Source organism: Phoca vitulina, unplaced genomic scaffold (assembly GCF_004348235.1).
Source record: "Phoca vitulina isolate PV1807 unplaced genomic scaffold, GSC_HSeal_1.0 scaffold5, whole genome shotgun sequence".
NCBI classification, from domain to species: domain Eukaryota; kingdom Metazoa; phylum Chordata; class Mammalia; order Carnivora; family Phocidae; genus Phoca; species Phoca vitulina.
Genome location: NW_022589708.1, coordinates 11,739,194 through 11,751,094, shown reverse-complemented (window position 1 = coordinate 11,751,094; position 11,901 = coordinate 11,739,194). Strand labels below are relative to the sequence as shown.

General features: G+C 52.7%; 1 pseudogene; it reads right to left on the bottom strand.

The window, feature by feature from the left end:
- Positions 1 to 6,803: 6,803 nt before the first annotated feature.
- LOC116631378 lies at positions 6,804 to 10,171 on the bottom strand (annotated as a pseudogene).
- Between the last annotated feature and the right edge of the window lie 1,730 nt (positions 10,172 to 11,901).

The window sequence follows — 11,901 nt, the reverse complement described above, 5'->3', positions numbered from 1 at the left end:
GCCTTCCTGCCCTGAGAGCACTTCCTGCCCCGCTCCCCCTGGTGGCGGTGGCCGCGGGCGCCATGACAGTGTGGGCCTGCTTCCTAAACCATTCCATAGTGAGTTCGTGGAATATTCTTCATGTATTATGATACTCATAATAAACTATCATCTGATTTTGAAAATGAATCCTGAAGATTCTGACATATTTAATGTGTGACTGCCCTGGCTGACCTTAGTCAAGAAATGCTCCCACGAACATAGAAACCTGCCCATCTGTGTGCGTGCCTCTGCATCTCCCTGTCCTCCTCCTCTCCTCTTAAAAAAGAGGAGTTCTCAAGACAGCGCTTCCCAAGGAAGGTGTCCCCTCCAGCCCTTACAGAGCACCGTTTTTAAAACGGTGAACTTCGGGGCACCTGGGTGGCTCCGTCAGTTAGGTATCTGACTCTTGATTTCAGCTCAGGTCTTGATCTCAGGGTCGTGAGTTCAAGCCCCACGTTGGGCTCCACGCTGGGCACAGAGCCTACTTAAAAAATAAATAAATAAAATAAAACTGTACTTCACCAGGCTCTTCTCCATTGTCTTCTTCCTTCTTGTGTATCTTCACTTTCAGCCTCTTTTCTGATTCCTTTCCTTCAAGACTGAAACTATAACAATTTCTCTCTGGTTACAAAAAAAAAAATCCCATCCCTATCCCCTATCCCCCTCTTCTGATTCATCCTTAAAGACCAATCTCTTGAGACATATTTGGACACCTGCTGACCCTGTCTCTTCAGACTGCTGATGTCTGGCTTCTATCCTCACTGGCCAGTGTTTTGCCAAATGCAAAGCCCCTCCTTAGGCTGCCAGTTACTTCATCCCTGTTCTCTCACGCCTTGGCTTTTGTAACATTGCCCTCCTGGTTTTCCTACCACTTCTCAGTCTCTCCTGTGGGTTTCTCGGCTGCTTTCCTTCTTGTGAATGTTCCCTGTGGTGCTTTGCCAGGCCTCTGTATTAACCATGCCTTTTTATTTTCTGCATTCTGCTGCATTGGCATGCAGGTACTTGCTGAGCCTGGAGGGACTGCCTCTCCCAGGGTTAACCAACTCCTGGGGATAATAAAAACTCACTCCTGAGTGCACTTTTCAAATGCAAACCGACAAGTCCAGAGCCCGCCTTTTTCAGGCTGGCACATCCTCCCTGCCCTAATCACCCCAGGACCCTGTACCAGGCCCCTGGGAGCCAGCTACTCTTCCCCAGAGCCCAGCGAGATGATTCAAGCTAGCCTGGCCTAAGTCTGCTTACTCTGCCTTGCCTTTCCTGTGGGAACCACAGTAAAGGCTCCTGCCACGTTTGCCGTCGCTCCCTCTGACTCCTGACCCTCCCTGGTGCTTCTGTGTGTGGGGTGCCCCCTCCTCTTGAGAACTGGAAGGAACTAACTAACTAACTTTTCAGTGGCCAGCGTCTCCTGATCTGGTAGCCCCACCCCTATGCCTGAATAATATAATAAAGCCCACACTGTACAACAGCTCCCTCGGCTCTCTCTGGGAATATTGTCTACCTCATCCCTCCCCAATCTGTACCCTCCCCCAGCTCTCTCTTCTTGGCTTCAGGCCTCATATGTCCCACTTGGTCCTGGACACCTCCATGCCTGCCCACCTTCTCCCACCCCCAAACTATATCTTATCCCATATTCCCTATCAGGAATGACCCCACCATCAATCCAGTCTTCCAACCCCAAACTGGGGAGCCCTCCCAGGCTCTTATAGCAGTCCCCATGTGACACTGAACATGTTCTCCTGTCATTGTTTGACCGCCCTAGTGTGTCACCTGCTGGTCCACACAGTCCATGAGGTTTAAGGGCTGTGTCTCCATTATTCCCCCGCTGTGTCCCCAGAGCCTAGGATAATGCTTGATAAATATATGAATTAATGACGAGGAGTAGTGGCCCAGAGACAAAATTAAAAATTCCTGCAGAAACGGGGTGTCCCCAGCCTGCCCTTTCTGCACATCTCTCTGAGCCACCTCCCATGGTTGGGGTAACCATCACTTGTGGATTCAGCTGATGAGTGTTTATTGGGACTGAATTTCTGGCAAAGTTTCTAGCCCTTTACCCCTTCTGTGCAACCTACCAAAGGGAATAATATCAGGCATTAGCAAACACACAGAGGGTTCCTCGCTTTCCTAGGACAGACCGCCTCCCACTGCCTATCCCATTGCAGGGCTACTGAACACATGTCAGGGATTCTTGGAATCAAAGAATGTGGGCACAGGAACGTGGTGTAGACCTTTGGCATTAGAAAACAAGACTTTCAAGACTTTTTTAAAGGATTGATTGATTGATTGGAGAGACAGAGTGTGTAAGGAGCAGGGAGGGACAGAAGGAGAAGGAGAAAAACAACCCTGAGATCATGACCTGAGCCGAAATCAAGAGTCGGAGGCTTAACCGATGGATCCACCCAGGCGCCCCAAGACTTTCAAGATTTCAACAATGACAGAGGAACCAGGACCTCCACGTCATGAGGGGTTCATGTGACCTAGGTGTGATCTGACCCGTGTACTGCAGGGCTGGGGTCTCTGAGGGTGACACGGCCCGGCCCTGAGCCCGGCTGCCCGCAAGCATCACACGCCAGAGGAACTTCTCAGTCTCTGGGCCTGTCCCTATGCAGTCACTTGGTGAAGTGAGAAAGAAAACTGTACTGAAAGCCGGACAGTGGTTGACTTGTGGTATGCAGCAATGCCAAAGAAATGTGATTCTCAGTGAAAATGTGCTTTCTGGAGAAAGCCAAGAGCCTGTAGGAACATTTGGGTATCTACCAGCTTGATTTCTGAAACTCTCGGCTCTTCCCCCTTAAAATGTCAAGGGATTAATTCCTAGAAGTCGTCATGAAACTCTCCACCCAGTGGTAGAATCCCCTGCACACCTCTGCTGGTGGGGGACCCTTTGTACACCCCCAGGAAATGGGACTTGGGGACATTATCACAGAGCCCCGACCTATAGGGCTGCCCTGGGCCTCATAGCGTCCTCTGGACTGATCTCTCACGGGAAGGGTGAGGAGACCCTTCAAGGGGGTCACTCTGAGGCTTCCATTTTGACAGGGGGTTACTTGGATAGGGCCCAGAAAATAAACCATGACAGTTAAAGTTTTTTTAACCAACTAGGGTTTAAAACAGACCGACTCCCACCCCCTTACCCCTTCCTCCAAGCCTCACCTTCACAGTGGGGCTCTGAACTGGGGAGAGTTTAGGGATAGGGTGAGACTCAGAAGAGTCTGGGGTGTCCAGAAATGGGTGGGTGTTATGCGTTGAATTTTGACCCATCCACAAGATAGGATGAAGTCCCAAACCCCAGTACCTGTGAATGTGACCATAATTAGAAGCAGGTTCTTTGCAGGTGTGATTAAATTAAGACGAGGTCATTAGGGTGGGCCTAATTCAAGATGGCTGGTGTCCTTATGAAAAGAAGAAGATGCCATGTGAAGACAGAGACATACCAGGAACGCCATGTGAACATGGAGGCAGAGATCGGGTGATGCTTTACGAGCCAAGGAACCCCAAAGATCGCCAGCAAATGCCCGGCAGCTGGGGTGAGGCTGGGACAGAGTCTCCCTCATGGCCCCAGAAGGAACAGCCCTATCAACACCTTGACTTTGGAATTTTAACCTCTAGAAATGTGCAAGAATAAATTTGTTTTAATCTACCCAGTTGACAGTCCTGTGTAACAATTGCTTTAGCAAGCTAACACCGTGGGTAAGAGAGACGCTGCCCAGTCTCCGGGGGGGGGGGGGCAGTGGTTCTCACACTTGAGCAAGCAACAGGATTGCCCAGAGCGCTTGTTCAAACACAGAATGCTGGGCCCCTGCCGCAGAGGGGCTGGTGCAGCAGGGCTGGGTGGGCCCGAGAATATGCATTTCTTTCTCTTTCTTTCTTTCTTTCTTTCTTTCTTTCCTTCTTTCTGTCTTTAGATTTATTTATTTATCTGAGAGAGAGTGTGTGTGCATGCGTACATGCGTGAACTGGTGTGCGGGGGGGAGAGGCAGAGGGAGAGGGAAAAGCAGACTCCTCACTGAGTGGGGAGCCTGACATGGGGCTCTATCCCAGGACTGAGATCATGACCGGAGTCGAAATCGAGTCACCCAACCGGCTGAGTCACCCAGGTGCCCCGAGAACGTGCATTTCTAGCAAGTCTCCTAGTGCTGCTTGTCCAGAGACCACACTTGGAAAACTGCTGCCCTAGGGGCTAGGACGTGGCCTGGGCATTGGAACCTTCTAGTCCCAGTAATAATGAGATGTATATCCCCTCACTGAGTTGTGCCAGCCCACTTAGAAAACTTCAGTGACCTCAGTCCGTTTTCATTTTAAATCATTTCTTTAGTTTTCGGGTGCCTGGGTGGCTCAGTTGGTTAAGCGACTGCCTTCAGCTCAGGTCATGATCCTGGAGTCCCGGGATCGAGTCCCACATCGGGCTCCCTGCTCAGCAGGGAGTCTGCTTCTCCCTCTGACCCTCCTCCCTCTCATGCTCTCTGTCTCTCATTCTCTCTCTCGCAAATAAATAAAATCTTTAAAAAAAAAAATCATTTCTTTAGTTTTAAAGGACTTACACATGCGTTGTTTCGTGGACCGCCCCCCACCCCAACAGTAACCCCATGTGACAGGTATTACAGTCCCAATGGTTACAGAAAGGAAAATGAGGCTCAGGCGTGAGTGTGAGTCCTCAGCAGGAGACTCTTCCCTCCTGGCTCCCTGAGCTCAGGATTCCACACTTGGAGTCCGGCCTTGGAGCATCCCTGGCGAGTTCAGCCCTCAGAACTCAGATGTCCCTCTTTATAACTCACACCCATCAGACCACATCTGAAAAGCAAGCCAACCCCTGTCCCTCTGTGCCTGGTGTTGCAAACCAAAGGTGCATCCCCGCTCGGCTCCCTCTCCCCGCCCATGTGGTGGCTTCCGCCAGATCTCACAACCCTGGTCCTCTTTCCTGATCCCGTTTCATTCCCAAATGCCCTCCGGATGTGACTTCTCCTTCCCGCTTCCATGTGCTCCAACAAACCAACCGAGCCGCTTTGGAGCTGAGAAGCCTGGTGCGCAGGGTGGACAGGTTACGAGAAACGCTAGAGAGAATGAGAAGGATTTGTAATGTCCAGAGTCGGACCGGTCTGGGCAGCCCTGCGCGCCTGGCCCTTCTCCAGGGCGGAGGCCTCCTGGTTACCAGGTTGTTCTGGTCGCGCCTCCTCACCCTGCTGGCTGGCCGGGCCCCCTCCTGCCAGCGCCATGCCCTTTGATGAGTGCTGGTTCCTGCAAACAGGGTGGGAGTGTAAGCTCTGCACGCCAGCCAGGTGTGGACACAAACCGTGGGCATCTGGGATTTATGCAGCGTGGCTGATGCGGGGTGCAGCGGGGGACCACATCTTGAGTGCATCTTGAATGCACAGGGCCCCAAGAGCAGAGTGCCACATTCTTTGAGCCTTTGGTCCTCCTCCAAGCCCCACCTCAGCAGGCCAGAAGCGCCTCCACTGAGCACTTGGCCACCATGTCCCCAGAGTGACATCAATGCTGGCACCTGTCTGGCCACAGGGGCCCACAGCCACAGATAGTAACTCAAAACCTGAGTGTCCTCCCTGCTCAGAGTCCAGTGGAGCCGGACGCCGGGGCGGAACGCAGGAAAAGCGTGCCCAGAACTTTGACCCGAGCCCCCGGGGGCTTGTCGTGCGAGGCGGGGTATCCCGCTGCATGAGAGGAATACTCCTCACCCACTAACCCAGTGGGACCGGACTGAGCACCACGTCTCATTACAGGCTGAGCCCGCGCTGCCCTGTGGGGGACAGCGACAAGGGGGCTTGGCCACAGATGGCTCAGGGACTTCCAGCCCCGGGGCCACGGGACACCCCCTCAAGAGAGTAGAGCCTGAAGCTCGAGCTGGAAGAATCAAGTGCCCAAAATGTCAGAAATCGCGAGGTACGCGACGCGGGTCATCAGGAGCAGAGGGTCACTGCGGGATAGGGCCGGGGTGACCCCACGGAGGACCCCTGCAGCTCGGGGCCAGAAACCGAAGGAAGCGGGGGATGGGGGGGCTGACGTGCCACCGAGCAGGGAGGCGCGGGTCACTTTTCACAAACCGACAAAATCAAAATGCTCCGTAAGTGGCTTTAAACTCGGGAAGGTGCAATGAAAGTTTTGTCTTGACCGAATGTGAACAACGCTTGCGTGGATACGCTCTGACGAGCACTAAACAGATGAGACACTTGAACCTGCTTTTCTGACTTTCCTCCCTTCCCCGGCCACTGTCCCCGGCTGCGCAGGTGACACCATGCTTTCCCACTGCGGGAGGTGGGCTCTGCTGAAGTGAGCCCCCCCGGCCCACATCGCTCCCACTCCGGGCCCCACCTCCAGGTCTGGAATTGAGGTGCATCCCCAGTGTTTCTGACCTTTGCAGGAAAACCTTGGCGTTTTTGTAAATGTTAACTTTAAGCTTCTATAAACTTTGTCTTGGGGGGGGTCCTATTGCCCTTTATAACATTTTGCCTGCCCAAACTTGAAACCTCGTTCTTTTGGTTCTTTCTGCATTTACTATGCAAATTCTCTTTTTCCAGCAAGAAACAGCACAAACCCCTTCAGAGGCCCAGGAGCTCCCGTAGTATTTATTGTGAAACATCAGAGGTACTTCAGCATGAAGCTAAACAAGTTCAAGCTGCGGGGCCCCTCACCATCCAAGACTCTGCACCTAATTTTGTATTTGTTCTCTTCTATTTTTTTTCTTAAAGAACCCACCCCTCAGATGAATCTACGCTTGGGGCCTCCAATCCTGGACCCCTCCCTAGAGATACAGTCTTAAAGCCAACGACTCATCAGACCTCATTCTCTTCTAAGGGCGCTAAGGCTCCAGTCTGGCTGACACTTGGCGTTTCTGAGGAAGCCCTTCCCTGGGAGGAGGAGGAGGATGCGGACCCCCTGAGTTTTAAGATGCCGAGGAGCCATTTCCTGTACCGTGTCGATGCGAAGTAGTAAATGATGGGGTCACTGCCACAGTTCACGTTCATGAGGGGCCTGGTGAGCTGCAGGGACAGTCTGAAGGCCCTCCGCGCCGGGCGGGACGGCGGGCAGGGCGTCCCTCTCAGCATGAACTGGATGACGTCGAGGTGGTAGGGGCCGACGACCACGGCCACGGCCACCAGCAGCGCCAGGGTGAGCAGGCGAGCCTCTGCTGGCGTCCTTTCTGGCTCATCAGCGAGCGTCCCCGGCCTGTCCTGCACAGCTGCAAGGGGGTCTTCAGCTCACAAAACAGCGTGACCCCCACCGGCCCACAGAAGCTCAGAGCACAGGCCACCAGGACCACGAGGGGCAGCTGAGGATTCCCTCGACGCTGTCATACCCCATAGCCGCCGCACGCTCGGTCTGCAGCGAGGCCAAGGCCCAGGGAGCCACACAGACGAGCCGCGGCCCGCGGGCCTTGCGGAGCTGCGGGCCCTGGAGGGGGCGGACCAGCCAGGTAGCGGGGCGCGCTCACGCACGTCAGGAGGTGACCCCCCCCCCCCCCCCCCCCGGGGGGCCGGGGGGGGGGGGGGGCCCCCGCCCCCGGGGGGGGGCGCCCCCCCCACCCGCCCGGGGGGCCCCCCCCCCCCCCCCCGCCCCGGGCGTGTTCACGGAGAGGAGGAATGCCGTCAGCCTGCAGAGTCCGTCACCGAAAGACCCTCTGGGGTCCAGCACGTAATAGGTGATCCTTCCAGGCAGGGCCAGGGTGAACAGGAAATTGGACACCGCCAGGTGGGCCAGGGACACACCTGTTGAGTTGACCGTCTTGCCCTTGTGACAAGGGCGAGGCTGTTTCCCAGGGCACTGAAGACCAGAGGGCTGCACAGAACAGAGAGAGTGTCGTGCTCACTGCCCGGGGCGGGGCTGAGCAAGGCAGGATGTGACATTGTGGAGGGGGCTGCTCGGGCCGCCCGTGCTGGGAGCCCTGACGCCGAGGTCCTTGGGGAGACAAAAAAAAAAAAAAAAAAAACCAGAAACATAATATTGCCTCTGTACTAATAATAATGTGCTAAAGCAACATACATATCAGAAACGTCTCTCTCTCTCTTTTTAAAAAGATTTTATTTATTTATTTGACAGAGAGAGAGAGACACAGCGAGAGAGGGAACACAAGCAGGGGGAGTGGGAGAGGGAGAAGCAGGCTCCCCGTGGAGCAGGGAGCCCGATGCGGGACTCGATCCCAGGACCCTGGGACCATGACCTGAGCCAAAGGCAGATGCTTAACGACTGAGCCTCCCAGACGCCCCAAACGTCTCTCTTTTTAAGCAAACTTTTTGTTGAAGTGTAACACGCTATTCCAGTTACTTTTGCCGTGTAACAAATTACCCCTCCAAAATTAGCAGCTGAAAACACACTTTATTATGTTCACAGTCAGGTTTTGAACAGAACACAGTAGGAATGGCTTTTCTCTGCTCCTCGGTGTGGGGAGCCTCCGCTGGGAAGGGTCAGCAGCTGGGGGTTACTTGATGGCAGAGGCTAGGACCATCTGGGGGGGACTTCATTCAGATGAGTGGCAGTTGGTGCTGGCTTTTGGCTGGAACCTCAGCTAGGGGTGTCAACAAAAGTACCCGCACTTGGGATCCTCCTGAGTCTTCCTCACAGCCTAGCAGCCTGAACGTAACTTGGTTTCTTACCCAGCAGCTCCAGGCTTGAAAGGAAAGTGCTACCTACCAGACACTAGGTAGAAGCTCTGTTATTTTCTGCATTCTGACGTTTTCACGTTGCGTGGACTTGCTGACCCTATTGGACTGCCTCTTCCTGGGTCAGCCGAGTCCTTGAGCACACTTTTCAAATGCAAACCAATCAATTGAGGGTCCCACCCCAACCATCTCCTTTATGGGGCTCTCAGGCTCAGGGCCGCTATGCACCTGCCCACCTGCCCTAGTCACCCATAGAGCCAGGTGCCAGGCAAAACGGGGCAGCCCCTGTGTCCCAGAGCCGCCTGAAATGATTCAAACTAGCCCGCCCTAAGTCTGCCCTCCCCTGTCTCACGTGGTTTTTCTCCTATAGAAGCCACAGTAACAGTTCTTGCCCACCTTTCTGCCTCTCTCTTTCTCCCGACTGACCCTGCTACTCCCCCCCTCCCACCCCGTGGCTCCTGGTGATGTGGCCTGCCCCCTCCACTCTGGATCTATGAGGAACAAGCTATGTTATCAATGGCAATCATCTCCTGATCTGTCAGCCTCCCTGTACCTCCGTTTTTCTATCAATGCCCTGTACTTCAAAACACCTTTTCTGACCTGGCCTCATCCCCTCCACCACCTCCCATCCATTACAAGTGAGTCACAAGCCCACCCAGAATCAAGAGAAGGGGACATAGCTCCAGCCTCTTGATAGGAGGACTATTAAAGAATTTGCACCATTTAAAAATCCTAACGCAGGGGCACCTGGGTGGCTCAGTCGTTAAGTGTCTGCCTTCTGCTCAGGTCATGATCCCGGGGTCCTGGGATTGAGCCCCACATTGGGCTCCCTACTCCGTGGGAAGCCTGCTTCTCCCTCTCCCACTCCCCCTGCTTGTGTTCCCTCTCTCGCTGTGTCTCTGTCAAATAAATAAATAAAATCTTTTTAAAAAAATTAAATTAAAAAAATAAAAATCCCAATGCATACATGCAAAAGTGTGCACAAATCATAAAATCGCTTGACGATTTTCACCAAGTGAATACATCCATGGCATCAGCACCGAGATTGGGAACCACAGCTCACCAGCGCCCCAGAAGGTCGCCTATGTGCCCTCCCACCTCGATCTCCACTCCAGGGTAACCACTGTCTTAACTTCTAAAATCACAACTCAGTTGTGTCTGCTTCTGAACTTTTTTTTTCTTTTTTGACAGAGAGAGAGAGAGAGAGACAGAGATAACACAAGCAGGGGGGAGGAGTAGACGGAGAAGCAGGCTCCCCGCTGAGCAGGGAGCCCAACGTGGGGCTCAATCCCAGGACCCTGAGATCATGACCTGAGCCTAAGGCAGACGCTCAACCAACGGAGCCACCCAGGCGCCCCCTGCTTCTGAACTTCAAACCAGTGAAATCACACACTGTGTATATGTGTACTCTTACACGTACAGCCTTTTGGGGTCAACATTAGCTGGTGGGATTCACCCATGTTGTTGGGTGTGGTTGTCACCTGTTTGGTCTCGTTGCTGTAAGATATTCCCTTGTATGAACGCACCACCATCTGTTTATCCATCTACTGTTTTCAGTTTGGGGACATCATATAAAATTCCCCTCTGCCTGTTCTTTCAGATGTCTTAGGGGAAACACATACATACCTTTTGCTGAGTATGTAGTTAGGAGCGTAGAGCTGGTGAGTCACAGGTCCAGTGCATGGTTAATTTTAGCAGAGCTTGGCAAATAGTTTGCCCAAGTCGCTGCTCTTCATACTCTCAGAAGTGTATGGGAGTTCCCGCCGCCCCCATCCTCTTCAACACTTGGCCTTGGCAGTCTTTATTAGGCAAACCATTTTGGTGGACATGGAGGAGTATCTTCTTGTGGTTTTAATCAGCATTTCCCTAATGATGACCTTCTCAATTGTTTACCGGCCATGTTTCTATCTTCTTTACGAGGTGCCTATATGAATATTTTGTCCCCTTTTCTATCGGATTGTCTGTCAAAAGTCTTAATGATTTCCTATTTCCAATTCATTTTCCCCAATCTGCTAACTGAGCCTTGCCTTTTTTGTGTGCACATCCATTCCTATCTGCAATCCGATCATCCTTTAACTTCTAAGTTAAAGGAGTTAAAGGAGAAGAGCTGCGGCAGGTCTACCCAGAGCTCCCGGCAGAGTGGGTGTGGCCTGAGGCACGGTGCCCACAGAGCACACATAAGCACGAAGCTCGCAGAGGGCGTGTAGTTTGCCTGAGGACCACGGTAGCTCGTGGAACCAGGATCAGAGACCCAGGTGGAGAATACTGAGCATCTGTGATCACATGCAGTCTTGAAGGGCACCAGCTCCGTGAGCCCCCAAATCTCACTTGAATCAGGACACAGCTGTCCCCTCCTTTATCACCTTGGGGCTGACTGGCAGGAGCCTGCTGTAGATTGTGCCTCATTTTAACCCAGGCAGGGAAAGCTCTGTCTAGTCCCTGCACACGGATGGAGAAGGGGCCTCCATTCAAATGGAAAGTAAGAGAAGTCAGGCTGAAAGGTAGAGAGAGGAGCACAGAGAAGCCCTTTGAACCTCGGAAGGCTGGCTGGCAAGATGGTAGATGATCAGACAGAGAGATGGATGATTTAGGCTCCCTAAAAAAATGAATTAAAACATATTTCTCCTTTTATCAAGAAATTCCCAAGTGCTATGCCAACTACTGGTTATATTGAGAAGATGCAAAAGAATCAAGCTTCTACTACTTGAACATTATGCTCTGGTTGAAAAGATAAGGCATGCAGGTGAAAAACTGCTAAAAAAAGAAGCCATTACCAGCGTTCTTTAGACTTTTCTTTCTACTGTGTGGGTAAATCACTGGTACAATCATAAATGTCAAAACCCACGCAATTCCCGTTCTGCTATTTCGTTCTGTGTTTTCTTTCTTTTTACCAATTGGACTGAGGGAAGGGAGCTGTTTTTCCAGCACCCCAAGCCTCAGGGGCCTAAAAAGAGGTGTGCGTCTTGGGTTGCACTAAAGAAGCCACCTCTGCCAAGGTCTGGGTTTGAGGACCGAGCCTCACCCGTTCACACCTCTAGTCCCTGGGCTGCTTCCAGGGAAGAGAGGGGAACATGCAGGGACAACAAGTCTGAGGAACGGGCAGGAAGGGTCTCTGCAGCACGTGGCCCAGCTCAAGAGTTAAGGATGGACCCTGCGGAGAAAGAAGCAGCTCCCTTCATGCCTCCCGCTCCTCCTGGGGCTCTGACCACAGTCCATCGGAAACCCTTGACTCAGATTCTCTGAACCCAGAGATTTAAATCCGCCTGGAGACTTT